Genomic DNA, 27,531 nt, shown 5'->3' on the forward strand with positions numbered 1-27,531 from the left:
TATACCAGTGGTTATGATACAAAAACATCCAGTCATAAATCAAAGTATGCCGCTGAACGGAGCCTAGATATTTGCTGAAATAATATATCACATATCTCATATTGAGAAAATTACAGACAAGCACACGCAGTCTAGGGAAGGGCGCTAGACAAGACAGGGACTAGGACCCACATGGTCAAAACCCACACATGAGTGGATTCGAAACGGCATGGGAGAGAAAAATAAGAGAGACGGGGTGTAGGGAAACTTGCTGAAATGCTTGTGGCGATGGCACAAATCGAGGACTAAAATTCGCAGACAGCAAAGATGAAGATGTTTTGATTATGAGGCAAAAAGTGTCGCTACATCTTCCTTCACTTAGAGTCTGTAAACCAGGACGGCTGTTTTAAAGATCTCCAAGGTAAGACTCATTTCTATTCTTTGCCACTCAGCTGTTTTTTTCTTTCTACTCCAGCCCAGCTCATTGGCTCATTTGTTGTTTGGTGGTGTACATTTTACTTATTGAGCAGTGGAGTTTTGTACAGCCTAGGCAGAGATTAAGACAAATTCTGATAAGGACTGGAAGTTGACTCTCAGCATTAAGGAGGATTAATGTTTAGCTCTGTGTGGCAGGGGCCTTCTCAGTGGCTGTGTTTACGCAGTGTTGCAGACCCCGCATTAATCCGAAATTAGTATAAAAGATCAGCTGTGGCCACTGAGGCGAACCTTCACAGGGCTTAGGCCAGTAATCAAGTCTCACTTTGGGACAATGAGCGCCTGGAAGGTCAATGAGAGGCCTGGGGTTGAAGGGACGAGGAGATTGAGGCGGGGGGGGTGGGAAGAGTGGTGGTGAGGGACTTTTGAGTGACCACATGGTTTAATTTAGGTGAGATCCACACACACACACACACACACACACACACATGGTTTGCCCCCACAGTATGTGCCGTCTCCTGTTGGGCGTTCATGATTTGTTTTTGCTGCAGAGGCAGAGGACATATATAATTTAACACTTAAAAGACATTTCTTCCTTTTTCTTGCAGCCCGTCTGAAATCGTATACATGTATTTGATGTCATACGAGTTTACATTTCGGCGCACTAAGTATTAGCTCTGTCACATAATTATAATGTGTGCTGAGGGATTATAACAATAAATAGTATAAGACTATCTGTAGCGTAAAACAACATCTCCTGTTCCAATGCAAACCAACACTGAGCAGAGCTGGTAGGAGAGTCACGGGAGATGTCTCGGCTCCAGGATTGTCTCTTATGCAAGACAGTTGAACTGTGTCAAATTGAAAACAAGCAGTATAAAAATCTGAAGTAAATTTTCCACTGCCAAACTGGCTGGTGCGATACAAGAGGCAGCACCACTGAATTCAGTTAGGAAAATAAAATAAAGGAAATATAGCTCAGCATAAACCGCAGCCCTCGGATGGTGCAAAACTGTTGATATCTGCATTATTTTGTACTTTTAAACCGCTCAAACTGTGAGCGGCCGCATTCAAACCTGCTTCCAAAAGGAGACAATTTTATTGGCATTTTAAATAAGCCTCACCATAGAGTACATGCAGCATTATAATGTGGCTACATTCATGTCTCTGCTGTTGCAAAAAGGGTCCGAGGAACTTGCCCTTGGAAATACTTTCCAAACGACATCCATAAAGTTCTTAAATTATTCATTTATAGGGATTTTATAGCGCCTGGGCAAATTACAGTGCCCTTGAAAAAGAAACAGAAAATCATCTCCTCAATCAACTATTCTTGGCACGTGCTACACTTCATCCTGCACTAACTTTTCCACAGTAGTCCCCACCATGTCTGTCTTTTGTGCACACATGTTAACAACAGACAAACTACAAATGAAAGGGTAAGGGCACAAAAAAACAACAGCAACACAGCCAAGCGGTAATTTGGGGCATTTGCACCACATTGTGGTGGAAGCAGCTCTCTTCAAGTGCCAGCAGGGTACCAGCGAACCCCCCACCCCCAGCCACCCACTGCTCCTGCTAAGATTAGACAAATTAAACACTATTATTCACGTCACTCCCGCAGCTGGCCTTTAAAGTGGTTCTACGTTAACTATCATAATGGTTTGCTTTGAAAGCCACAGTCTTCTCCTTAATTTACAATATGAAAAAGCACTTTTGGCCGAGTCTCGGAGGGTTTTTTTCTTCTCTTCTGCCTCATGTTGCAGAGGAAAAATGGGTTTTCTTTACACTGCAAATTCTAGTAGTATGCATGAATTTATATTGTAAAACATTTTATACTCATATCCACAACTTAGTCTAAAAAAGAATATTGATAGGACTTTAACTGAATTTAAAACGTGAATGTTTTCCATTTTTTTATCATCAAACATTTATTTCCAAAAGTCCTGTATATTATGTTTGGTTAAAAGTCAGCCTGGAGTCTTGTATGCAGCTTCAATTACTCATCCCTATACACTATTTGAAAATTTACAAGCAGACATTCCTGACTTTGTGTCCTTTCAGTGTCGACTATAGTGGTTCTGCCAGACTCTCACATCTGTCCATACGTTTTTAATGTAGCCTCCTGTTGGGAAAAAGCCCTTTTATTTTCCCTGTTGTATCCCCATAACCTGATAATGGATGTGGTATTGGCCAGGGGCCCGTGGACTGAGGACGGCCGGTGATGGATAACCTAGTTTCAGACCCATCATCACCATACAGCATGTGCCTTGTATCTGTAGTGAAATGCCCCCCACCCACACTGAGCGCGCTCCAGATGCCGATTGAGGGAAGTGACAAAATAAGTGACGTCCTGTTAGCTGCCTCATGATTCCAACTTCTATCACTGACACAAACTCATAACAGAAAACTCAGTTATCAAACCACATTAGTATAGGATGGACAACATAATGGAAACAACACATAAACACCAACTTTATAATGCAGAAGCAGGTAAAAGGGCCAAAACTTTTGCCTGCTGGTAATGTATGAGCTTTGAAATAGGTAAGCAGGTTACCACATTATTATGGATATTTATGCAAACAGCAAAAGACTACTGAAACAGGAGCAAAAAATGTCAAGAAGTTAAAAAAAAGCAGAATAATTAACTGTGGTAGTCATGACAAGACAGACACATTCAGACTTCAGAAAGGATCAGTGGTCAAATGTCACAGCTCAACAACAGAGACAGTGGACTTGGCTGCAAAATGTCACTAAACTACAGCTACAAAAAGTTTGATTTAAAATTAAATCAAAGTTAAAAGTTAACTTAAATTAAAAATAAACACATTTAAAAATAGTCAGCAAAAATTGTATTGTGAGTTATAGTAGGCTTTGAAACCCATTAATATGCAATATCTATACTTCTACCATTCAGTAATCAGCCATCCAGCCTGTCTTCTTTATTATATTTCAACTTTATAACTGCTTACTTATTACATTGCTGTGCTTTTTTTTTACCGCTTTCTTATTATTATATTGCTTTGTGTTTTTGCGGTTTATGTATTATGTCTGTGTAGACATGTACACTTACTTTTATATTGCCTTGTGTGTTTTTTACTGGTGTCTCCTGTTTGCACTGTTGTTGTAATGTTGGAAATTTCCCCTCTGTGGCACAAGTAAAGGATTTTCTAATACTTAAATGGGCACTCCACTGTTTGTACACATTAAAGGTGGAGCATGCTCAATTTCAAGATTCATACATGTTATTCCTATGGTCTAAAACAGTCCAAAAAATCTTTAAATGTGAAGAACTCTGTTAAAAATCCAAAACTATAGTGGTAAAACTCAAATTTGTGATGTCAACAGGTATAAGTCTGGCGCTGCTTCATTGACAATGAATAGTGAAAGATATTGCACTGAGAGCACCCGTGCGGATGTTCTTAGTATATGGGCACATTTTCAGAAATGAAAATTGAAGAAATCCATTACAATTGAATAAAGCTCACTTAAGTATGAAAGTTGAAAAAAATTCTGTTGGTCCTCAAATTCAGGCTCCCACTTGGGGGGCTTTGTATGAAATTTCTTGTTAACATGCTATTTAGAAGACTAAAATAGTATGTGAGATTTTTTACTGTGTCCGAAACTTTAGTATGAAACCAATAGTACATGGATTGCATGCTTTTTCTGGTGAAAAATTACATTGTGTAAACTCTTGACACTATTTCAGCACAAATATCCCACAATGCAAGGCGGCAGTGACAATAAAGTTTATATCAGACAGTGACCACCAAGGCAGCTCTGTAATGTCAAGCAACTCTAGTGAATGACTTTGGCCATGCAACACACAAATATTGATTGAACTTTCCTTGGCTATAGAAATAACATACTCGAATTCTTAATTTCAGTTGTGTTCCCCTTTAATGTCAGTTCACTTGCCATTGGGAGTCCTACTCTGCCTGTTATATCAGTCCTTTACGTCATCTAATGCAGCTCTGGAGGGAGTTTTCCAAAGTCTCAGAGGATAACCCAGAAGATGTCATGAGGGTTATCTTGGCTTGGCTTCAGACTTGAGGTCGCCACACCACAAACTTGAGGTGTGGGGTTAGAATAAGTGGCCATTTAGGAGGCAGGGATGGTCTAATGAAAGACACTATTAAGTTGTGTAATGGGACATGTAGAATCCCCTTACTGTCGGGACTAAAGAGTCTTCTGCTGCTTAACCATTTCACCCAGTTTTATGAAAGTGCAATCAATAATTACTTGAGTTGCCCTGTAGGGTATATTGTACCAAACTGAGCAAGGATTTTTTTAAAAAAAAGCACTGACCTGATCTATGAGCAACATAAAATGCTGTGATGAGTCGGTCATTACTCATCCCATTTCTCCAAATAAATTGGTGTACAAACAGGCAGTCAGAGGGCGGGTGACCATTCACCCTCAAATTTGTAAGGAATAAAAACAAAATGTAACATGGAACAATGTAGCCCCAAATCAAAAATACACAGCCTAGGTTTCTTCTTATCTGTGTAGCTATTTATCAAACTAGATTGTTTTGGTGCTAGTTTTCGAGTGTTGGAGATACCAGCAGTAGATTGCATTGACTTCACTCTCTTTTGTATGGTTGGACAACAGCAATGTCTCTTTTTAAAAAATCATGACCTGGTTACTCAAGTAAATGTTTTACAGTTTTAATGTAGGAACAATTTTCTTTGTACTGAATTTCACCCGCCAACTCCGGCAACATCTTGGGCTGAGATATAACGTACTAGCTCCATCGTGCTAGGTGAGCTAGCAGAAGTTGCAGCTTCTTTCAGTGCAATGGTGCGTTCGGCAGGTGTAGTTCGGTAAAAAGAAAATAGTTCCTTCATGAAACTTCTCAAAACAAGGTCTATGGATTTTCAGATGTGTTTTTTTTTTTTTTTTTTTGCGCTTTGAGCACCACAAGCCAAGTGCTATTTAGTTCCATAACACTGGAGAGAAGGTGGACATCTCTACAGCCGATATCTCCGACACTCAGCGAGTCACACCAAAACAATCTACACTGATAAACAGCACTACAGGTAAGAGGAAAAATATGTCGTTTTGATTTTGGTGTGAACTGTGCCTTTAAAGTGTCTTGACATACAGAATAGAGTAAAAAATGCACAATATGTCAAAGTTTGATGAGCCAGTTATGGAGTAAAAGTACAGACATTACCACCAAACAAAGTCAGCAGTGATTTCATGGTAATAAAGTCAGTCCAAATTCCTTTCCCTTCCAAGACATCAAAGTTAGTTGCATATCTTAAACTTTCATGCAGGAGCATGAATGACATTTATATTCAGGTCATACCTCTGAAGAGGTCTTATAGAAGAAGGTCTAATATCCCACTGCACATCGAGCAGGACTTGAATGACATCACAGCCCTAATCGTAGTAGTAGTCAGATATTGTTATGTGTCTATTATTTCGGGCCACATCTGGAAAGGTTTTCTCACAAATGTTGGTCATAAACGAAATACTACTAATAACAAATACAACTAAATATAGTGTACACTGGTGTTCTTTCTGAAATATGAGTTGCATCAGTGAGACCACAGAACACAGTTTTTTGTTACATGATCACGCTGTTATGACTTGAGTCTGCGTGTTCTCCCTGAAACCGACTCTTTGGAAAACGTATCCACAGTTGGAGCCAGTTTCTGGTGTCATAACCAACACCATCGCTGCGGGAGCCAGGGGAGCACAGAAACGCAGCCTTCTCCCACTCGTCTGCTGCCCACATTATTACCTACGATGACTCTTGCATATCAACTTCAACGCCAGCAGAACTGGGGAGCTGCACTTCACCAGCAGGTTGAGATTGGTTGAGATTGCACGTCTATAAAAATAGTGACAGAATCGCTCATGCCTCGGTGAAACACGATCACTTTGTCTACAAGCTGCACACTTAAGCTGCAGCTCACTAAAACACCCTTTAGTTTGAGTTTCAGATTTACTGGTGGATTATTACTCTAATGCAAGCAGAGAACTAATGATTTTTGCACTTGCAGATCTTGTATTCACTCTAGAATGAGAAAATTTTACTTTTTTTATGCAGTTTTTACTACTACTATAATAAGCAGTTAAGAACATAAAAAATAATTCTATTAAATTGTTTAGATGGGCATTTCTGGGGACATACTTTTCACACTAAACAGTATTTTTTTTCCCATAAACATGGATGAATTGTGGTTTGCGTTAATCATTTCTAAATTATGAATCAGTCCTTTTTTGTTGGTGGGAGCCGCAGCGCTGCAGGAGGTAATTAGTCCAAGCAGGGTTAAAGCTGTGACACACAATTTGAAAACAGCTGTACGACTCACCATACAGCATGTTTGTCCCCGAGTGTCTCGAGGAGCTGCGGGCGGCTGGTTCTCATCCTCGCTGTGATGATTTATGCCTGACACATCTTAGTACAGTAAAAAGAGAAGGGGAGGGAAAAAAAAGAGATGCTCTTCACATTCACATGTTTTGCATTTCTGCCTGCATGGGCGAGGATGACATTTCATTTCTTACCCCAAGTCATCTCAAAAGGGCTAATTCAATTTGCACTCAAAGCTGTTTCTAATCCTCTCCCCCTTCTCAATTTTTCACTCCGTCGTCTGAATACCAGAACATTTGCCGTTTGATTGCCTTTTAATGGTAAATGTGGGGCATTTTGACACAGTTGTTGGTAAAGAGGGAGAAGAAAAGTTTGCCAAATGTGTCCCAATACCCCTGTAGTGGGGTGATTGAGTTATTCAATGATATTTACTGTATACTGTGCAGTTTAGCAGGTTTATCAGTTCACATTTCTTTGGTTAGTTGGGACAGTTTGCTAAGCGCTTTGAATACTCTTTAGAAGGCTGTTTGTCTGGTGGAAATACCAGAAGGTTTTACTAGAAAGATGTACACTTTACTGAAGAGTACACGACCCAATTTAATATGCAGTTGGTGTATGATACTAACACTGTCTGAACTGGGTTTATTAGTTTGCCAATTACAAGATAGATAAACTAGTCAGCTGTATTTAAGCAAAACATTAACATCCATTTCTTGTTATGGTACCACAAGGGGTTAAAGGTGGCCTGAATGATTCAGAACAGGGCTCCAGACCCTTCAGTTAATAATTAAATGAATCTTATTGGACAGCTTTATACATGATAATGTCAGGCAAGTAATTTACTCGTGTGCATCAGCCCATTGTTTTTTACAGCTGATGCCAGTAAGACACTCACTAAACAAATAAGCTAATAATGTCACCCCACTGTCCCGCCTCCACACACATCGCACATCCTTTTTCCATTCTCAACACTTCCCATCAGCGGGTTCATGCGTACAAATGTCTATAAATTTGCAGTTGCTGCACTGTCAGGCCATCTGCCAATTAGTCAATCAGGAGCGAGAATGTGTTGCAATTAGCATCTACAGAAGGAGAACAAGCGTAAACAGAGTTGCGTTTTTCTGAAGTGGTAAAGTGGTGAGTAATTATTATTTCTTTAAGATTATATTTTTGGCTTTTGCCTTTATGGTATAGGAAAGCTTACGCTTGAAAAGTAAAGAGGGAGGGGGCGACACGCAGCAAACAGCCACAAGCTGGAGTTGAACCCGCAGCCGCTGTGGTGAGAACACAGCCTCTGTCAAAGTGAGCTCAAGAACTATCACCAAAAACAGACTTTTTTATGTGCAACCTTGCTATCAGTTTTGTTAACTTATGGTACGATTGTGTGTCAAGTAGCCAATGGATCTGCCATTAAGAGGTGATATGCTTAGCATAGAGACTGCAAGCAAGTCTCTGGTCCACAAATACATATTAACAGCGTGTAAGTAATAACTGGAGGCCGACATTACTGTCTTCAAGAGGCTCCGGATCCACATTTAATCTAGTGCAAAGACAGAGGTATCTTTTGAAACTACTAGGTTGTGAAACCTAAGGCATCTGTTGGTACCAACAATGCCATGAAATCACTGCTGAAAATGGTTCTCTGGGTACCCACAAGTCCATGAAATCACTGCTGACAACTTGAGGAGGTTTGTTCCCAGAAAATGTTTTGTTTCTTACAATAAATATACTACTTCAAATTAAAGCTGTATATTTATCTTTTTAAGGAAAAAAACAACCAGCCTATTTTCAAGAACAATAAAATGCCTAACACACATTTAAACAGGATTATTTGCAGAACTCAAAATGTTAACTGTGCTAAAATTAGTCTATGTGCATCAGGTGATAAGTAACATTAGATATAAAATAAACTAAAGTACATCAGAATGTGCCGCCTTAATTCTCTATATGACATGGTTTTTTACTCATCTGTAAACTTCATCATAATCGAATCGCTGAAATTCAGTTATGGCTTTTGGTTTTCTTGTGCCACCACAAGATTTTCAGTTGCCCAATCTGGCAAACCCTTTGAAAAAACTCTGGGGGCGCCACTAGTGACTTCCAAAAAAATTACAAACGTAACATTTATGCTTGTGTACAGATTAAATAAGTGAAGTATGTCTGAGCTTTGAAGGGGGGTATTTTCGTAAACTTTAGCCAGCCGCGCTAGCTGTGCCCCCTGCTTTTAGTTTTAACGCTGAGCTACTGACTCTGGCTTGAAACTGATTCTGATGTGTATAATCCATGGAGAGCCTTTCAACATGCTGCTGAATTGAATGATTGCTCTTTTTTAATGAATGTGTACATAAAACATGTTATTATTTAGGCCTTCTTGTAATCACAAAAATACTTTTGCAACAAGACGCACCATCAGCTAGTGCCAGAATAGTTGCAGTTTTGCTGCATGTGCTTCTATATTTAAGTGATGTGGTCATGCATGATCCATTGTGGGCTCAGAAAGGCACTCATGCCAGGCTTCAGTATCAAACAACTGGCGCTGACTGTTGCCATGAGCTCCACACTGGCCTTTCTGCACTGCACCCGCCGCTAACAGCTCTGGCAAGGTAATCCTCACCCACGTATGTGCAGCGTGTGAAACTAATTTTCTCATCTGCTCATCAAATTAGTCAGTGTATTTCAAAAATGTGATTTTTTTAGAAACAGCAAAAATGGGTTGTTTAAAATAGTCGTACAAGATAAAAATTAACGGCCATTTCTGCATTTTTCTTGTGGAGAGTGTTAATTTCTAACATTTCTCCAGTAATCAGGTGACTTTTGAGGGTTGTGGTGATTATGTTCAGTAAAGACCCGCTTTGTGACGCTGTAAAGGTGGTATCTGAAATCAACATTAGTTTTTGGCATGTAACACTAAGTCACATCAACAGGCCACAAAAGTGAAAGTAAGAAGGGAAATACTGTACATTTCTGAAGATCTCAAGGGTCTCAAAGGGAAACACTCACATGTGCAGCATGTAAATAGATAACACAGAAATATCTAAGTTTCCATCCACTGCCAAGTCACATAACACGAGGCATAAGAGCAGAGATAAACTGAGAGTTCGGGCTACCCTGGCAGTCCTGCAGGTTATGGGAGAAGTTTCTCTTTACCAGCCCTGCACACCATGTCCCCGCACTGCATTTCTATCCATTAACACATCCACTGTGTACGCACTCAATTTAGGGAGTGTAATAAGAGGCAGATGAGTCTCGCAGCCGCTCTCCTCGCAGTCGGCAGAGACCCTGTAGGAGGGAAAATTTGTCCAACTAAAATCGCCCCAACAGGGGGGAGCTCTTAGGTCAGAAGCCCTTAAGTTGAGGCGAGCAGACACTCCTATGAGTTTGTGATGAAAACTGTGTGATCCATCATCGCCGCCGCGTTCGTCTGTTAGAGGACTGTAAGCATGCTGAGAGCTCCCACGGGCCTCCACTTGATCACAGTTAAGCTGAGCTACATGGGGCACCAAAGCTATCACTCATTATGAAAATGGAGGGAAGCTTTCACATTAAATAATTAAAGCAGAGCCTCGTAGGGACTGGCTGAAGCAGATATGTAAGAAGTTAGATAATAACTTATCCATTTATTCTCAATTTTTTCAAGAGATTTTGTTTATTTTGTGTGGCACTGGTGAGGCATTATCGCTGAAAATACTATCAGTGATTTTGATATAAATATAAACTCAAAAGTGTAGGTTTATTTATTGATTTATTCCTCAGTATTTCAAAACATGCATTTGTCCCACCCAACAAAAAAATTAAAGTAGCAGAAGACTTTTATTTTGATAAAATTAAAGATATTCACACCATAAATTGACGCAGGAAAGGCACAGATTGATGAATTAATAAATAAAAATCACCAGATCGCAGTAAATTAAGTGTTTGATGCTCAAAGGTTTATGGGAAAGGACCTAAAACTCCCTGTTTTATATGTGTGTCCCACAACATTAAAACAAAATCAATGCCTATACTGTATATAATATGATATGCCACATGTATGCAGTATATGCAATGCAAGGTACTGTGTTCCATCATTGCAGATTATCAAGATATGCTTGTCGTGTGTAACCCAAAACGTCTACAGCTCCTTTAGTTAAACTTTTTAATTGCATTGATTGATTATGTGCAGAGAATATTTATCTTTTGAAGGTACTGTTCTCGGGAGATACTTCGGAAATTGAGGATATTTTGAGTCGTGATGACAAATACAATACAATATCTATAAGCAAAATATTCATGCAAAATATATATGCAATGTTTTTTAAGCATCACTTAATTGATATGAGTTAACCATTCATTAAAAATAAATAAAGTCACGATTTAGTTGAAAAAAAAAGGTCAATCAAGACCATTTATTGTCATTTTTATTGTTAGGTGGTTATTTGGGCTTATTCTCCGTCCACTGCAATGGACAGGAAACCCATTGTTTAAAATGTGATTAATTTATTTGTCATCATAAAAATATCTTGACCTACAGACCTAAATGCCAAAGTATATTTGAGTGCTCCACTTCAGGCCGGGCATTAATATGTTGTTGGCTTTTACTGGGTCTTTCCCATGTTTAAAGAAGCACAACTAAGTTTTATGAGTTGTATAAAAACAATCATCCATGATCTCTCTCTCCTCCGAATCCTCCTCCAAACGAAGGCTATTCTGAACAGTGGTACCACCTTGTCTTACACCAGTGCTAATGTGACCCCCCGCTTGCCCCACTAGGTAGCAACATCTCTGCGTCTCGGAGCCCAGACGAGTCTGGCTCTGATTACCCTGGGAGCTACCGCCTCTGCCTGAGAAAAAATGCTGCTGCTTTAAAATAAATGTTATTGTTTGTCACAGGAAACCAATCTGATTACTGTTTCTTCTCTCATGCGCACACTTAACGCCGCGCACCAGGCTCTATTTACGCATGTGGTTTTCATCGGGCCTCCCCAGCGAGGGGGGAAAACGGACACCTCGCGTTTTCATCTTTATTAAGTCACACTTTGGGAGAAGGTTAAAATGGGGGTTGTTTACACAAAGTATTTGGCAATCTTTGGAAGACAATCTGTCTGTCCACATCAAACAATAGATTGAGTTTCTCTGCAGCAAAGCGGCAGCGGTGTCTCAGAAATGGGCAGGAGGGGAGAGGGAAAGGGACGACTCCTCTGATAGTCGTGACGTCTGTGTTTGCTCAACTTGACAGCGAAAGTGAGGAGTTGTTAAAGTGTGGTGTAAAGCTATTTTGGGTTCGGCAGGAATTGGACATTATGATGCTATCATTTCACTTTAGCTATGCGTACAATTGTGTACGTACATGTGGTAGTGTGTCTCTAAATGTGGCATTTAACTGATTGAAAATAGCGTTTAAGGAGAGCTTTACCTCACTGTGCCTTGTATCTTTGTTTCTCCCTCTGAGTGTATCCCTCAGGGGATTTATGAAACACACACACACACACACTGAAAGAAGCGCAAAAAAAGAGAGTGCCAGTAAAAAACAGAATAAAGGGCTTAAAAGGCATCTGGGAGGAAAGCTGAGAAACCAAGGGACCCGTCAGCAGGGTCTGCCAAGGCTTAGAAGTCAGACTGTTTGTTTTGCTTCATATGTCGACACGGCCGCTCTCTTTCTCCCAGTGTGGTTCTGCCCTGCCGTGATTCTCCGCCAGGCTGCTTTTCATAAACTATACCTCCATAGGACACCTCGACTTGACACCCAGAAAACCAACAACACCCACCTCCCAGAGTAAAAAAAAAAAAAAGAAAAAAAGATATGTAAATGTTGTGAAAGGAGCCAATTAGGAAATGTATCTTGTTTGAAAGGGCCCGTAATAGTTTAATTCCAAAAACATGTTTTCTGCCTCCCTGGTAATGTGTCACATGTGAGGCTGTGGCTTTCTGGAGAGCGGGGGTGGGCGGGGGTGAAAGGCGGACGAGGGGAGGGGGGGGGGGGGGGGGGGGGGGGATTTGAACGTGCTTGGTGGCAAACATTTGTTTATGTTTTCCTCCTGGTGCATCATTTCAAAGGGCAGCATGCATGTCCCATCACGGGTGCCGATTGGAAACACATTGCAACGCACTCTGAATGGTGAAACGTCAAACCGACAGTCATGTCATGTATGAGAGAGGGAGCATTATGTGACGCACTTTTTAAAGAAACAATAACTTACGCATTTAATCAGGGACACATCGACTCATTTGGTTTCACTTAAATCCACAAGGCCCTCCTGATGTGCAGAAATAGATTGTTTTCTGGGACCCCCCACTCCCAGAGACAGCATTTAAACTGCTGTGTGTGTGTGTGTGTGTGTGTGTGTGTGTGTGTGTGTGTGTGTGTGTAGTGTGTGCATTCAGAGTTAGTGTCAAAAAGAAACTAAATTAAGGTATTGTAGGTATTTCTGCCCGCCTTTCACTCGATTTGGAAGAGAAAAATGTCTGTATATGTGAATTAAGGAGGCCATGTGTTTCCTGCTCCTCTTTATTTTCCACTTCCACTCTGCTAAGCCTCATGGTTAACAAGACTTTGCTTTTTAATTGCTCCCATCACACAGCTGAGGCAGACTACCAAAGCAGTGCCCTTGAATGGACCACCAACCCAAAAACCTACAAGAAACTTTTAATTTCTTTTTAATTTTCCTCCCAAGTAGCCTCCGCAACCAATTTCACTTCTTATTTAACATACATGAAAATCACATCTGTTCTCATTTTGATTGAATTCTTTAAAAAAAAATCAGTCTTTTGACATTTCATTTGTTAATGTCTCTTTCCTCTCCTCTAAATGGAATGCTGTCAGGTTTAACACATTTTTTAAATTAAATTAGGATTTTTGCACTCACAGGGAATGACATTTATCCAAGTCCTAAAAAAATGGTCACGGACAAGGTTTTTATTAAAACAGTAGAAAAGTAATTTTGCTGCCGGGAAGATGGAAATATACAAGCAGCACACATTGGATTTATTTCTCCCTATCAGGATAAGTTCTCCATATTAGGGCTCATTTAAAAAAGGATGACAAAAATGCAAACACTGTAATTTGAGAGCACATCCGTCTTAAAGTAATTACAACTTAGGAAAGGTAACTATATTTGTGTCTAATATATTTAGGAAATTTACAGCATTAACTGCAGTATGCAGACAAAGTACTTCTTTTGGATGTAATAGTGCTGCATTCACAAGCTCTTTCAAAGGTCACATTTCCCAAGTTGGGAAGTAATTCTTTTGATTTTATTGTCTTCATGAGCTATTATTCACGACTTGTTTTTTACTCAGAGCATTTAAGCAACACACTGCTAACACGTTAACATCCACACAATGTGAATACTAACATCGTTAGACATTTCAATATCATCAACCTGATTACTTTCGAACCAAAATTTAATGGCTCTCTGTGAGAGTTCAACTTTTTTTGAACACCATATTGACTTCCAGTGTCCACTAGATTTATTTTACAAAGTGAGTTTGTCCCCAAACTTGTTGCTGCACCAATGCATTCCCTAAAACTAGAATATTACTTTATCTGACCAACGCTAATTCACTCAGCAGCTATCAGTGATACCCTATTACCAAGAAAAAACTTTTTTGTTTAAGTAGTTTTTCACTATTGACCAAACATTTACTTTTGTCTGCCATATTTCTAGATATATGTCTTCAACTCAGCAACTCATGCACTCTAATTTTCAGCAACTTTCCAAATTCCAACTTGACTGGCTTTCAAGTAAATTTTCCCCAATTGGGAACTCATTTTTTAGATTATTCCGACACCACATGAATGCAGGGGAAAACACTGACTTATCTGTCTTTTACAACATATAACACTGAAAAAAAACCAACTTATGACTAATAAAAGGTTAGTGTAGACCTTGTTACTCATAAAAGTAAAATTTCCCATTTTTTGGCAAGCAATTTCTGATATTTTTATTATGATTTTGTTTCATAGACCTATATGGAGTTTTATTTAAGAGGTTAAAGTGACAAAAAGAAAAGCATCAACTTGTTTTACAACAAAACTTTACTACTAAAACTGAAATAGCAAATAATTCCATTTCTTATCACTGAAAATTGTAATTATGTTATTGTAGTATATAAAAGGAGTACCTCCTTACACTGTTAACAACATGAGTTTACTTTTTACTTCACCTTAACAAGTTAAAACACATGCATAGACATGTAAACACAGAGCTATTCTCGTTTATATGCAAGATATTAGTGAGCCTTCATTTAGCCAACTGCAAATTGATGACAGTTGTTGTAAAACCAATTAATTTATATTTTAAATTTTTAATGATACACATAGTGTAACAAGAAAATAACCTAAATTTGATTTGTCTATTACTCACGAAATCCCCATAATGAATGTTAACATTTATCATATTTTTCTGCCATATTACCTTTAGTTTGTGTATAAAATGCGTGCAGACATTGAATATGAGACTGACCAGGTGTCATCTGTGTGAGTGTCTGGGAGCCGACAGCAGTGAGGCGGCGGGCAGCACAGGGTGAACACGGTGCTGGGCAGGGTAAGGCCTTATCGCCGCTTTAATTTTTCTCCCCAAGGTGAGCTGGGAAGAGATCAGTGGCACTAAACCCTGGGAATTACCCTAGATATTGGCCCCCTGTGCTCTGCAAATGAAATCCTGCCGTCGGCAGGAAGAACATGGTGGTTAACACTCTGAAAATCAGTTTTTGTGCAGACCACAGCTGGCGTGAAGGGGCAAGGGAAAGTAGTGGAGAAAGGAGGAGAAGGAAAGGGGGAGGAAAGAGGAGGGGGAAGGGCGCTTTAAAAAAAAAAATCGACATTACTCATAAAGAGAAAAAGACAGATGGAGAAGCCTTTGCTCTTGGCCTCTCAGTTCTTTTTTCTACTTACAGACTATGTGCACATTGCTGTGTAACAAGTGTCATAATCATTCGACAAGTATAAAGTTACGTCTGTGTAGTGGCATTTTAGGCAGAGTTATAGAGACATGAGACATCGACAACCGACAAGTGCAAAATACGTGACAACACACTGCCGTTAGTCGTTGTGTTGACCAAACTAGCAGTGAAACCGGAACCAGGGTCCAGCTGTCTGGGGGTCTGACAGAGGTCTCGGGGCCGCGGTGAGAGGGTGAATGCTGAGATAGAAATCATACACTGTGATCATAACCTTCGCAGTCCTGAACCTGACCAGCTGTCAGGCCTGTGTCCGCCTGCACCCACTTTAAGCACTGTGGGTAACAAGAGTGCTCACATTAACTCTTTTTGGTAACATAAATGAGCAAAACACAAATAAACAATTTAAAATTTGATTTTGATGTTTATTTCAATCAGATTAATAAACAAGTCCAATCTAGATAAGAATCATAGGCCTGTATGTAGATGTTTGTTTTAATGTGTTCTGCCACCAGCAGTTGGTTTCAGTTGACATATCGGTTGCTAATAGCAACTCCTACACGCAAAGCTCCATAACAGTTTGTTACATCCATCATTTTGAGAGATTTATTGCTGCCTTTACGCGCTCTTTGATATATTGTAATTACTGTATTACAAGCACATGAACAGCCATCCAAAGTCATAAATTGATGATACCCGAGTTGCCTGGTTGGGACGTTTGTGTGACATTTCAGGGCAGCAAAAATGGTAGAAAGCAACAGTGTTAACAACTGATGGCAAAAAATTAGATATTTTGTTATTTTGTTCACAGCAGCTATACTTTACTTTACTACTAGCTGTAGCAAGCAAGCAAACTTTTAACTATAAAGCATGTCAGACGAGTATACCAACACTGATAACAACGTTATTTTATAACAAGAGTTGCGGACCTTACTTCATAAATGTATAAACATGGTGGGCAAAAGTCAATGTTTGGTCAATGGTAAGAAACTCTTTTATTTATTCACTTACTAAATATAAATTTTTGATCACATGTAAAGTTAGGGTTAACATTACTGTGGTTTAAATGTATTATGCTATGTTCACAATACGAGCAAAATAGTCACAAAAGGGCCAACTGTGGTCAGCTATTATATATATTATTGTAGGGTTGCTGTTTGCAGTAAGTGCACAGCAGAAATAAACAAGTTTGGCGATTTTACATATTTCTGCAATCCAGATCAATTGACAGTTGTCTACCAATTCAAAAATGCAAATGGCAGATATAAAAGGCTCATTATGTGGTAACAAAGACTTAATGACTTTTCTTGTCAGGTGATTAGAAACTAAAGAAAACTGTTTGTAATATACCATACCATTCTACCAGTAGATGCACCTAAATTCTTGACACTGGACCTTTAACAAAGTAGCTAATGACCTAGAAAATTTGCCATCAACAATTCTTTCCACCACCAAACTGAAACCGCACGAGAGGAAACTGGATACGCTGTTATATTTCATCACTCATTTGTCAGTCTCAGTTTCCCTGCCTCACATACACATACACAAATACACACCCATACACACAGCATGCATATATATACAGTATATATATATACACACACATACCACGTACATACACATACCCCCTGTTTCCCCAAACACACACACAGTCACTCACTATTTATAGTTTCTAATCATGGTGTAAAACAAGACCCATCTCTCTTTAGAACACCCCTCACCGTATTCTCCCAAAAATAGCAGGTGCCCATCCAGCGAGCCGCGGTGGGAGGATTCAGAGCTTCAAAATAAATGGAAGGATGTTTACTCTTCGCCAGAATGAAAACAGTGCTAATCTCCAATCAAGTCCAAAAGGCAGATAGTTAGCAAGGAGAAGCTAAAAATAGCCCGGAGGGTAACACATTCCTGCTACGACCGAGCTTAACTTTGATCTTACTATACGCAGGCCCTCGTGCACTGAAAATGATTAGCACTTCTGTACAGTGATTTAGGACGTGCTATAAATAGATGAACTTAAAGGACATAATATGATGAGAGCGGAGTATTAGTGCGTGCTCCACGGTTCAGGGGGATGGAAAATGCAGAGCGGTGGGGGTGTTTGGAAAACTGTTGGAAAGCTTGGTTGGAAAACATAGTTAACTGACTGATGACCTTGGCGATGAGGTGGTTAGGTTTCTATATCAAGACAAAAATGTATTAATTGTGTGTGAAAGTTGTAAAGGATAAAATTTGTTCACTGAATTTTACGTAATACATGGATTTATTTGTGAAGAATAAACACAATATGCACTTCTAAAGTAACAGATTGAATTCATTTGTCAAGTGCAGACTGTTTAATCAAAAGTGAGTCGAAATCGTCAGTCACGATGACACATTAATACAATCAGGCATGCTTTTGAGAAGTGCTAAATGCTTTGGCTCGCTTCAGAAAGAGATAAAATACAAATGGATGTTTGTGTTCCAGTGAGTGAATCACAAGAGCTCTCTCAGGCTGCTGCAATGAAATATGTGTGTGCAACGCCACAAGTATCAAATGGACGATTACAACTGAAATATGGCTTCCATAATTGTTCAGCTTTTTAATGACATGTAAGCGCAGTGTGAGTGTTACTGTGTTGAAAGGGCGTGTTTTATTTTCCTTTGGGTTTCAGTGCTGGAGTTTGCGTTGGCCCCGTTTCTGTGTTATGGAGAGCAGCACTCCCTCCAGCTGCAAAATTATCCTCCAAAATTTACCTTCATGTTCTACTGTTTTGCATTAGCAGTTTAGGGATTAGGGATTAAGAATGATCTTGTGCCAGAGCTGAAAAATGTCCACGAAAATGGTGATAACATGAAATGATTTGATGCAAAAAGAGTAACAACCCATAAATTTTCTCCTTTTTTTCAGTATTTCTCATTTGAATATGAAGGCCTAGTAACTTAAAAGTCCAGTGTGTAGGGTTTAGGGGGATATATTGGCAGAAATTCACTATAACATAATAATAAGTGTGTCTTTAGTGTATATTAACCTGAAAATAAGTATAATCTTGTTTTCATTACCTTAAAATGTGCTGTTTATATTTACATAGGGAGCGGGTCCTCGTCTACTGAGTCCACCATTTTGCACCACCATGTTTCTACAGTGGCCCAGAACGAACAAACCAAATACCGGCTACAGATGCAGCCATTCACGTGTTTGCTTTGGCCACCATAAGCTGGACACTGATATGAACGTCGGAAAACACTAATTTTTCAACATGAAACAGCTTTATTTAGTGTTTTAACTAGTTTAAATCGATGTGTTGGAAAGGAAGAGACCTCCTCAGATAATTAAATCCATTCTCATTCTGAAGTCGTCAAATACCGCCACTTTTGCAATGATTTCAGCTTAAAATCCCAACGTCAAAAGCCATCTTTCTGTATGATATGCCGCCAGGTGGCCGTCAAGTGAGAGTGGAGCCGGACAGAACCTGTTGACGTCCTAGCATTGGTTGCCCTATGTTTTTGCTGCCTAAACATAAGCATGTACTTTTGTAGCGTATTCCCGCCATGTGCTTTTGTTTACATTCCAGCATCGGCAGGGAATCCCTGAACGTCAACAACAGACACAGAAGGATACCTAGAGCATAATATGTAGATGCGGAAGTCCACTGCAAAGCGGCAATATGTGACAAATTGGGATGAGAACATGTTGGACTGATTGGCCCCTATTAAAAACCTCCTGAGCGTCTGGATCAGAAATACGGTGAGAACACATTAGCAGTTGCTGGACCAGCAGCTGATCTCAGACATGCCAAACATCATAGGAGAAACTCTGATTTTTAACATGAAAAGGCTTTATTCATTTTTTTACCAGTTTAAATCACTGGTCTGTTTGTTTTAGGCTCCCATGAACCTCCTGAAGAAAAGATTCTAACCTGAAGAAGTTTCAGCAAGTTTTAATCTCCAATCCTCACCAATAGATGCCTCTAAATCTGCCCAAATCCTTTAAAACCCCAAATGTAACTTAAACTTAAGTTGATTTACCAGCAAAAAAAGGAGAGAGTAACAGTTCTCAGTTCATCTTCATCTTCACCAAATAATTTGCATTTCAGTGTTCATGCCGATTCCATGTATTTGTAGGACTTTGTTGTTTTGATGACACTGAAGAAGGAGCAAATTCAACACGTACGCTCTGAGCATTAAGTAACATGAATGTGGATCCTGAGACTAAAAAGTGTCACAGTAGACGCAGGGCTGCAGTGCAAATAACTCCTTGCTATTCTGCAGATTAACAGTCACTTTAAACTTATTAGCTGAAGAACTGAGCATATGTAGCAAGGCATGCAGTGGTTGATATTTGAATGTGTGTGGAGTGGAAATACAGCGCTATTTTCCAAGTGGTTTGGAGCGGGGTTACCTGCACTTTGGCTGTGCAGTGAAGCGTTCCATGTCTCCTGCAGTGTGGTCGACTGTGAGTAGTGTGTGTGTGTGTGTGTGTGCCTGTGGCAAGTAACCAAAGTGGTTTACTTTTAGGTAAAGTAGTGGTAGGTAAATGGCACCTTTAATGGAAATGTTCAGTTCATAAAATCTTAAAATGTCATAAAACCCATAAAATAAAACCTGCTTTGCACTAATTAATTCAAAAGAGGGTGATCTTTGATTGTGAAAAATGTCCCTGCAACCCAAATTAAACACACTTCCCTCAACATCCAGCAAATCAATAAACAACAACTCAGAAAGTAATGAGTTGTGTAGCAGACTTTGAGGCACCAAAACCATGTTTTTCTGCACTAGTTTTAAGACTACCTTACAGCAGCTAGCCACCTCTCCTGTATGCAGAAGACATATTTTAATAATCCATTTGTAAACAGGCTCCTCTCCATCCACAGTGGCCGAGAAAAGGAGAAAATATGCAATATACCATTTTAAACAGTGTGATTCATTTATTCAGTGATTGGTGGCCCAAGTCTAAAACTCCCAGCTGAAATATTGCTACACTGTAGCTCCCACTATTATAATATGCTGTAAGTGAACTCAGTTTTGCTGGTGTCTTCAGACTTGTTCATCTTTTGTCCATATAACTTTTTTTTTATTGAGAACAAGCATCTTTTTTCTGATTGTTCCCAATATGGACAGAATGTAAGTAAGCATCTTTTTTCAGGGTGCTGCGACTTTTTTTTTGCAGCGGCTCCAAAAGCTTCTGGCTGAAAATCTCTGCACTCTTTAGAAAGACCCTGGTGTTGTTACTGTTTTTGCCACACAGACAAACTGGGGCATTGAGAATATAGCAGCTGGGAAGTTTCCGGGTCTTTCTGGCTGCCCTCAGCCGCTGCAGTTTCATCATCTATTCACTCTGACTACTTCAAAGTTCACATGAGGGCAAGCATCCTCCAGTTGGTGCCCGTGGTGAAAAAAAAACTATGTCAAACACACAGCAGCCCAAATCAGAAATAAAAAGCTCCTCGCTGCCCTGCTGGCACCGTTCTGACGGTTACAAAAATATTATATGGACACGCCATAAGAAAACTCTTTTCTCAGTGATAAGTATTACTACTATTAGTGCATAGTAGGCCAATAAGTAGGTTTCTGTATAGCCTTGCTGTCACCCTGAGGTTGCCAGGCAACCATCTGGGACTCCAGGAAGCTACTGCATGTGTCATGCCTTTTATCTTCGTTATGTTATTTTTTCCATCTCCTTCTCTTGCATGTACAAAACAAAACATGTGAAGAAGGAAAATTAAATAAACTAGATAAACTAAACACAAAAGAAACAATCAAATTTAAATCAAAAAACTGCTCACACGGTAATCTACCAAACATTTGCAGGTTATCGCAACAAAGAGCCCTCTTACTTTTCTCCCAGGCTTTCTTCAGATAACTGGCTGATTTGTATCTCACAAATGTGAACAAATATATTTGTAAAATTGTCCAACTATCCAAATCTATTTTATATTACTAAACAATCAATTGCCAGGTTCACAATAAAAAGGAAATTAAAACAAAATTGAACAAATTTTTATATTTTTTAGGCAGTACATTGGACAAATCCACTTCCCAAACAACAAAAATTCAAGTACTAATTAGTGAGCATTGAAAGGTGCTGCTTGGTAGATTTTTTTTAACCTTCGGAGAGTGCCAGGCTCACTGTTTTCACCTTTTTCCGGTCTTTAAGCTACGTTAACTGACTGTTGCTTCATGTTTACTGTACAAACTTGGGAGTGGCACTAATCTTCTAACCAAACTCTACATTTCCCCACATGTTTCATAATCAGTCAATACTGTCATATTATTTTCCTTCGATTTTTTCTTGATTAACATTTAGTTTTTGCTCTCAACTTTGTCTTGTCAGCTGCGGTGGCTGTTGACAGTCTCCTGTTTATTGCAAACAAATAGTTATTTCAGGTGCCTTAAAAAAAAGACCTTAACTTTCAACTATGTGAAAAAAACTATTTAGAGAAGCATGTTGCAAATGCTAAACCTTTACCAAACTGTGCTGCATCATCACTACGTTCTCTAGATTGGCAAAACTTGGCCGCTATTTATATAAGAATAATAATGACACATACAGAATATTTAAATGAAGCTTCACACTGAGACATGAACATCTAATATTTTAAAAAAGTATAGTTTTTCAAGCCTGTCTTTCTTTCTTTCTAGAAGGAAATTCTGACATCTCATGTTGCTCGCTTTGAAAAGTCCACACGGAGAGGGCAGACATCATAAAAAAAAAATAAATAAAAAAAAGTGCCTATCCACCTGTTGTTCTGCCATTGGGGGAGCATTTGAACCCCACCTGCAATACTTTGGTCTGGCAGACTGTGATGTGTGTGTGCGTGAATGCATGCATGTGTGAGCGAGTGCGTCCCCCCATAAACAGGTGGGGTTCCCCGCCACAGATATCGAGTTCCCCTCTTTGATAACGCATTACAGACTTCATTAATTTCACTCACTCCAGCCACGCACTTGCCATCTGACAGTCTCGCTGAGGAATTTTTGTATGAGCACACCTCCTTGGAGCTTGTGTAACTTTTACAAGCAGAGATTAACATGTGTGAAAACAAATGTAATTTAATCCTTTATTGTTTTAGGAGGTTGAAGCAGACATGCCTGGTGTTAAAAAAGCTGTCTGTATCAGGCACTGAGGGACTACCCCTGATGACTTCCTGACCAAAATGTTCCTCTAATTTGGGAAAAGAAAAAAAAACATATATTAAAGCAAATTTTTAAAATAAATACATTTTTAAAAAATACAAGGAAAAACTACAAAAAAATTCAAGAAAAAAATGAAACACAACAAAACAAACAAAAAATGAAAAAAGAAAGAAAAACTAGGCAAACAAGACTTTGAAAAAGTGCTTAAAATGATAAAAAAAAATTGGTAATTCTGTAGCATAAATTGAAATATGTCATTATAAAATATTTCTGAAATTTGTAGTTTTTTTCTTTTTCCCCTCGGATTTTTTTTTTTTTTTTTTTTTAAATAATTTTCCAAATCTACTAATTTCTTGCATTTGTGGAACTTTTCTCAGCAAGTTGCTCACTGCCTTTTTCCAATATTTCTGAAAGAAATTGCACCAATTTGCTCAGGGTCCAAAGGTTTCAATGCTTGTGAAAGGCGTCTAAAAGCAGCAAACTAAAAGTGATGTCGCTCCAGGTTCCAAAGGATTAAAGAAAGACAGAGAGGAAATAAAAAAGAAAATCTGAGGTAGTGACAATTCATCTTTTACAATTATGTTAATAGCTCTCAGGAGCCTGCACACATTTCTTTCTTGAGCTCTTTTGAGCCAGGAAACACACATACATCTCACGTGTCCAGTTGTGCGAGGCTAATTTGAGCTTTACTTTGTTTTCTTGACATTGATTGGTTATTCTCGAGCACATGTGACACCCGACACCGCAACCCCCTCGATTCCAGTTGTGCAGTGAGTCATCTCCGTGTCCGGCAGATGACACAGTGATGTGAGGTGAACTTGGACTGGACCGTCCACACTGAAGCTTTTAGCGCTATGCCTCCAAAAACATGTCTCGCATTGCTCCCAACTAACAGAACAATGCCGGGGATTAGGCAGTGGGCTAAATTTAAAGTCGCAGAAGAATGTGTGCAAAAACAAAATGACCCCACAAAGCAATTACTTTTTTATTTTCTTCTCTTTTTTGTGAAATTAACTTACAAAATTGCCAAGGAAATCTTTGAGCATGCTTGTTAAAAACATATTCCTCCAAGATTGTGTTTGTGTCTTCTGGGGTAGGGTGGGGTCATTTAGGGGCAAGCTTCAAAAATGAATTTAAACCAAACATTTTATGACAGCTGCTTTCAAACATTTCCAAGTTAACAGTTTGATTTGTCATTAAATAAGGCAATAATTTATGTGAGAACCCAAGACTGTTTGTGACAGTCTCACAAAATTTAGTGTAATAGGCATTAAGTTTACAAGTATGTGGCAACACACATTCATGAGACATTCAAAATAACTTTTCTAAATTTGTTTTTACTATAATGAAACATATTTTTGGGGAACGTGGATCATACATAAAACCTGTTTTATATATCACCTGTTGTCAGTCTGAAATGTGCCGCTTTGCATGAAGCTGTCGTTTTGGCCGTAAAACATCTGCTGTAAACATTAGCAGTATAGTGCCAGTGCCCTGTAAGTACCGTCTTCCTGTTAAATGCTCCGTGTGCCCAGACACAAGCTCGACCTTGACACTTTAAAACAGACAGCTCACCAAGACGGCGACAAGTATGGGGCATGAACTTGACCCACTGAGGGGGGGGCGGACAGAGTTAATAATGTCCTTGTGTTGGGACAAAAACAGACAAACTTTGGGTTTAAATTACAGCCTCTTTGTTGATAGTGGGAAATTGGATAAGACTTCCAATAGTTACATGTAGTTAAATTAAAGAATAAGTGTAAATGTTTACAGTTACAGAAGAAAAATGTTATTAAATTACAGTTACTAATCAAAATGTTTGTGATGAAGGGATGACATCCCAAAATATTCTTACCAGTAAAAAGTTTATATGTAGAATATAAAATTCATTATTTTTAGGTTTTCCCACATATTTGCGGCAGCCCGCCATGATAACAACATCTATTTCAGCATACTGATTTATCTTCTTTTGTAGCAGGTCTGACCATTAGGAGCCCTGCTGGAAGATAGCTTTTGGTTATTCCCACCACACTCTTGGAACGCAGAACGTACACTGGTCACAGACGGAGCAGCAGAAACCCAGGCACATGAAAGTGAAACTACACCATTCATTGCATTGTTTGCTTTCACTCCCACTGTAGCAGCTGCTCCTATCATCCATCAGTCTGACCAGCTATGATCATATCAACTGATAAATTATCAATCATGAGACCCATCTCCACAAACTACTGCTGAGAAGAAAAAGAACCCAGGAAAAGATCTGCAGTCTGTTCATGGATCCACAATTCTGTGGGAAATACTGTTGTTGCTTTGCATCTTTTCGCTGTGAAGGACTGTCTGCTTTTGGCATAGACTATTTCCTGACATTTTTCAGCTTTATTGCCCAGTTTAAAACATTTGTTAGGAAAGTAATCAAGAAGTTCTTTGGGACCTCCAAGCTTCAATGATAACTACCTGCAAATATTCAAAGATTTGATGAGATGCAAGGGGAATGTTTCTATTACTTATAAATAACTCTGAAAGCCGCAGCTCAGGCCGCATCATGTTTCACCACTTCCATTTCCTCATCAGAGAGCCAACTTTACTGCTTGAAGCAGGAGTCAAAGACTTTGCTGACAACACTGGCCTTATTCATGTCTGATATTTGCCTCCTCCTTTCACTTCCCTCCAAAAGTTAACTGATGGAAAAACAAACAAAAAAAGCATTTGAATACTGATTTGGATGTTGATTACCATGGCAATGATTGAGGTTTCTAAGTATTGGGGTCAGCACTAAATCAAATGTTATAAATCACATGACTTTGATGAAGTTGCTAAAATAGATACATTACTTATTTCATGTTTAATCGTGTAACTAGTAGTCTGTAACCTGTTACATTTCAAAAGTAACCTTCCAAGTGCTTACCATTTGCCCTGAGAACATACAGTAGTTTCAGGTATTCGATTATATCTTTTTTTTTAATCGTCCAAGTGACTTTCTGTTTAATTTATTGTATTTCTTGTTTTGTTTTTTTACTGAAATCCAATTCCTCTGCTGAGTGTTGGTGAAAGAAACTGGACTTGACAATCATTGATGGGAGAATGAAACCTCCTCTGATCAGCAGGCAAATAGGAGCCACTTGTGGAACATTGTTTAAAGGATATCCATGTCATTTATTTTTAGAAAGCTATACCAACTGTTTAAAAAGGTCCTCATAATGCAGATACACAGGTCACTGCTGTCATTTTTTTGTCGTGTTGTTCATAAGTGGGGCAGCATCTGTTGGGACCTTTAACTCTCCATATTGTTGTGGCTAACATTCTGATCAGACAAGAGTCTTGATTTAAATACGAGAACAAAGTTTTGTGGAAAAAGCTGAGGTATTTTTGGCCGCCACGGCAGATACAGAGCATGCGAACGCTTGATTTCAAGATGATTTACAACACAGAGGCATCCATAGTGTTGAAAAGAGAGACAAACATACCACAGTAGCCACTGAACAGTGGGAGTGGGAAGTTGTGGATAGAAAACCAAACAAAACTGTTTCATCAAGCAATTTTTGATCTTCCTCTCAGCCGGATATTGATTCTTGTGGTTCAAACTTTGTGTGTAATCTTTAACAGTTCAATGCCATGCAATAGTGGCTGTTCTCATTTAATTAAGGTCAATCGTTACCTCAAACAGAGCCATATCTTTGCACCTGTGTGTGTTATGGAGCTGATATTAAAGACTAAATATGAGAAAAAAGAGAGAAAAAGACTTCCCCCACAGTCAGTCAGTTCTGAGTTTGCTGCAAACAGACAGCGGGAATTACTGTTATGTTGTTTGATTCAAAATCATATTGATCTCTGCTCCTTTTGATTCGCATTTTCCCCACTCACAGCCAAATCCTCCCACACAGGCTTTGCCTTTCTGAAAGATCGCTTTCAGGCAGCCGCACGCCGAAAAATTATTCTCGGAGAATATTACTTTAAAATACGTATTGATTCCGCTCGCATAAACGAGGCATTATGTGGGTGTTGAGTGGAGCGGTGGAGAGATACGGCGGTGAAAAATGACACTGCGTCACGAGCTATCAGTTTCAGTGGCTCAAAGAGAAACATCTGGTTGGACTCGGCTCCAAAGAACACAAACCCCAGCTAAGGAGACTGCATGAGTTGGGAGCAGACAGCCTTCAAAACAAACGCCACCAGCTTTGTTGGCTTCTGACACAATTTGCTCAAGTTCTTATTTAGTTTCTGAGTCTTACAATGATCTCCATGTGCAGAGGAAACTTACTGCAAATGTGGCGGGTCGACATAAAAAAGAAAAGGTGAAAAAAGGTGAAGTTACTGTGCATGATAGCAGATACCCATCCTATGAATACATTACATTGTTACCCCTTTGGACACTGTACATAGTTTGGCTTTAGAGTAATCCATCAACCTAAGGTGAGAAATAGCCTTCTATATTTGGCCGCTACATCTTTAGCTTGTTCTCTCAGTGGGTACAGGGGCAGCTGAGGAGACAACCCTCTCCATCAGTCATAACTGCTGGCTCGGGGCCCAGAGTTCCTGTCACTAAGAGGCTTAGACCAAAGAATCTTCCCCTCATTCGTATTAAAGCCAAGCAGGTCAAAAGGTTCTGAAATGATTTGCATAGCCAATGAGGTACTGACTTTATGACTATAGTCCACTATGAGTCGTAATACTCTCTGAGGGCTAATTTCCACTTTTCTGTTCTTACAATCATTGCAGCATACATTTCTAATAGCACTAAAGAGCCCGTCTGAGAATTTACTACCATCATCACCTCAGAAAAACCAACAAGCAGCACTCCTGATCAA

General features: G+C 39.3%; 1 protein-coding gene across 1 annotated transcript in view; it reads left to right on the forward strand.

Annotated features, from left to right (window-relative positions):
- The first annotated feature begins 337 nt into the window (after positions 1 to 337).
- Positions 338 to 27,531, forward strand: part of pitx2 (paired-like homeodomain 2) — a 64,975-nt gene continuing 37,781 nt past the window's right edge. Inside the window, exon 1 of the mRNA XM_042493233.1 lies at positions 338 to 400. The gene's annotated coding sequence lies outside the window, so the exon portion shown is untranslated. The remainder of the gene's footprint in view (positions 401 to 27,531) is intronic.

Source organism: Plectropomus leopardus, chromosome 9 (genome assembly GCF_008729295.1).
Source record: "Plectropomus leopardus isolate mb chromosome 9, YSFRI_Pleo_2.0, whole genome shotgun sequence".
NCBI classification, from domain to species: domain Eukaryota; kingdom Metazoa; phylum Chordata; class Actinopteri; order Perciformes; family Serranidae; genus Plectropomus; species Plectropomus leopardus.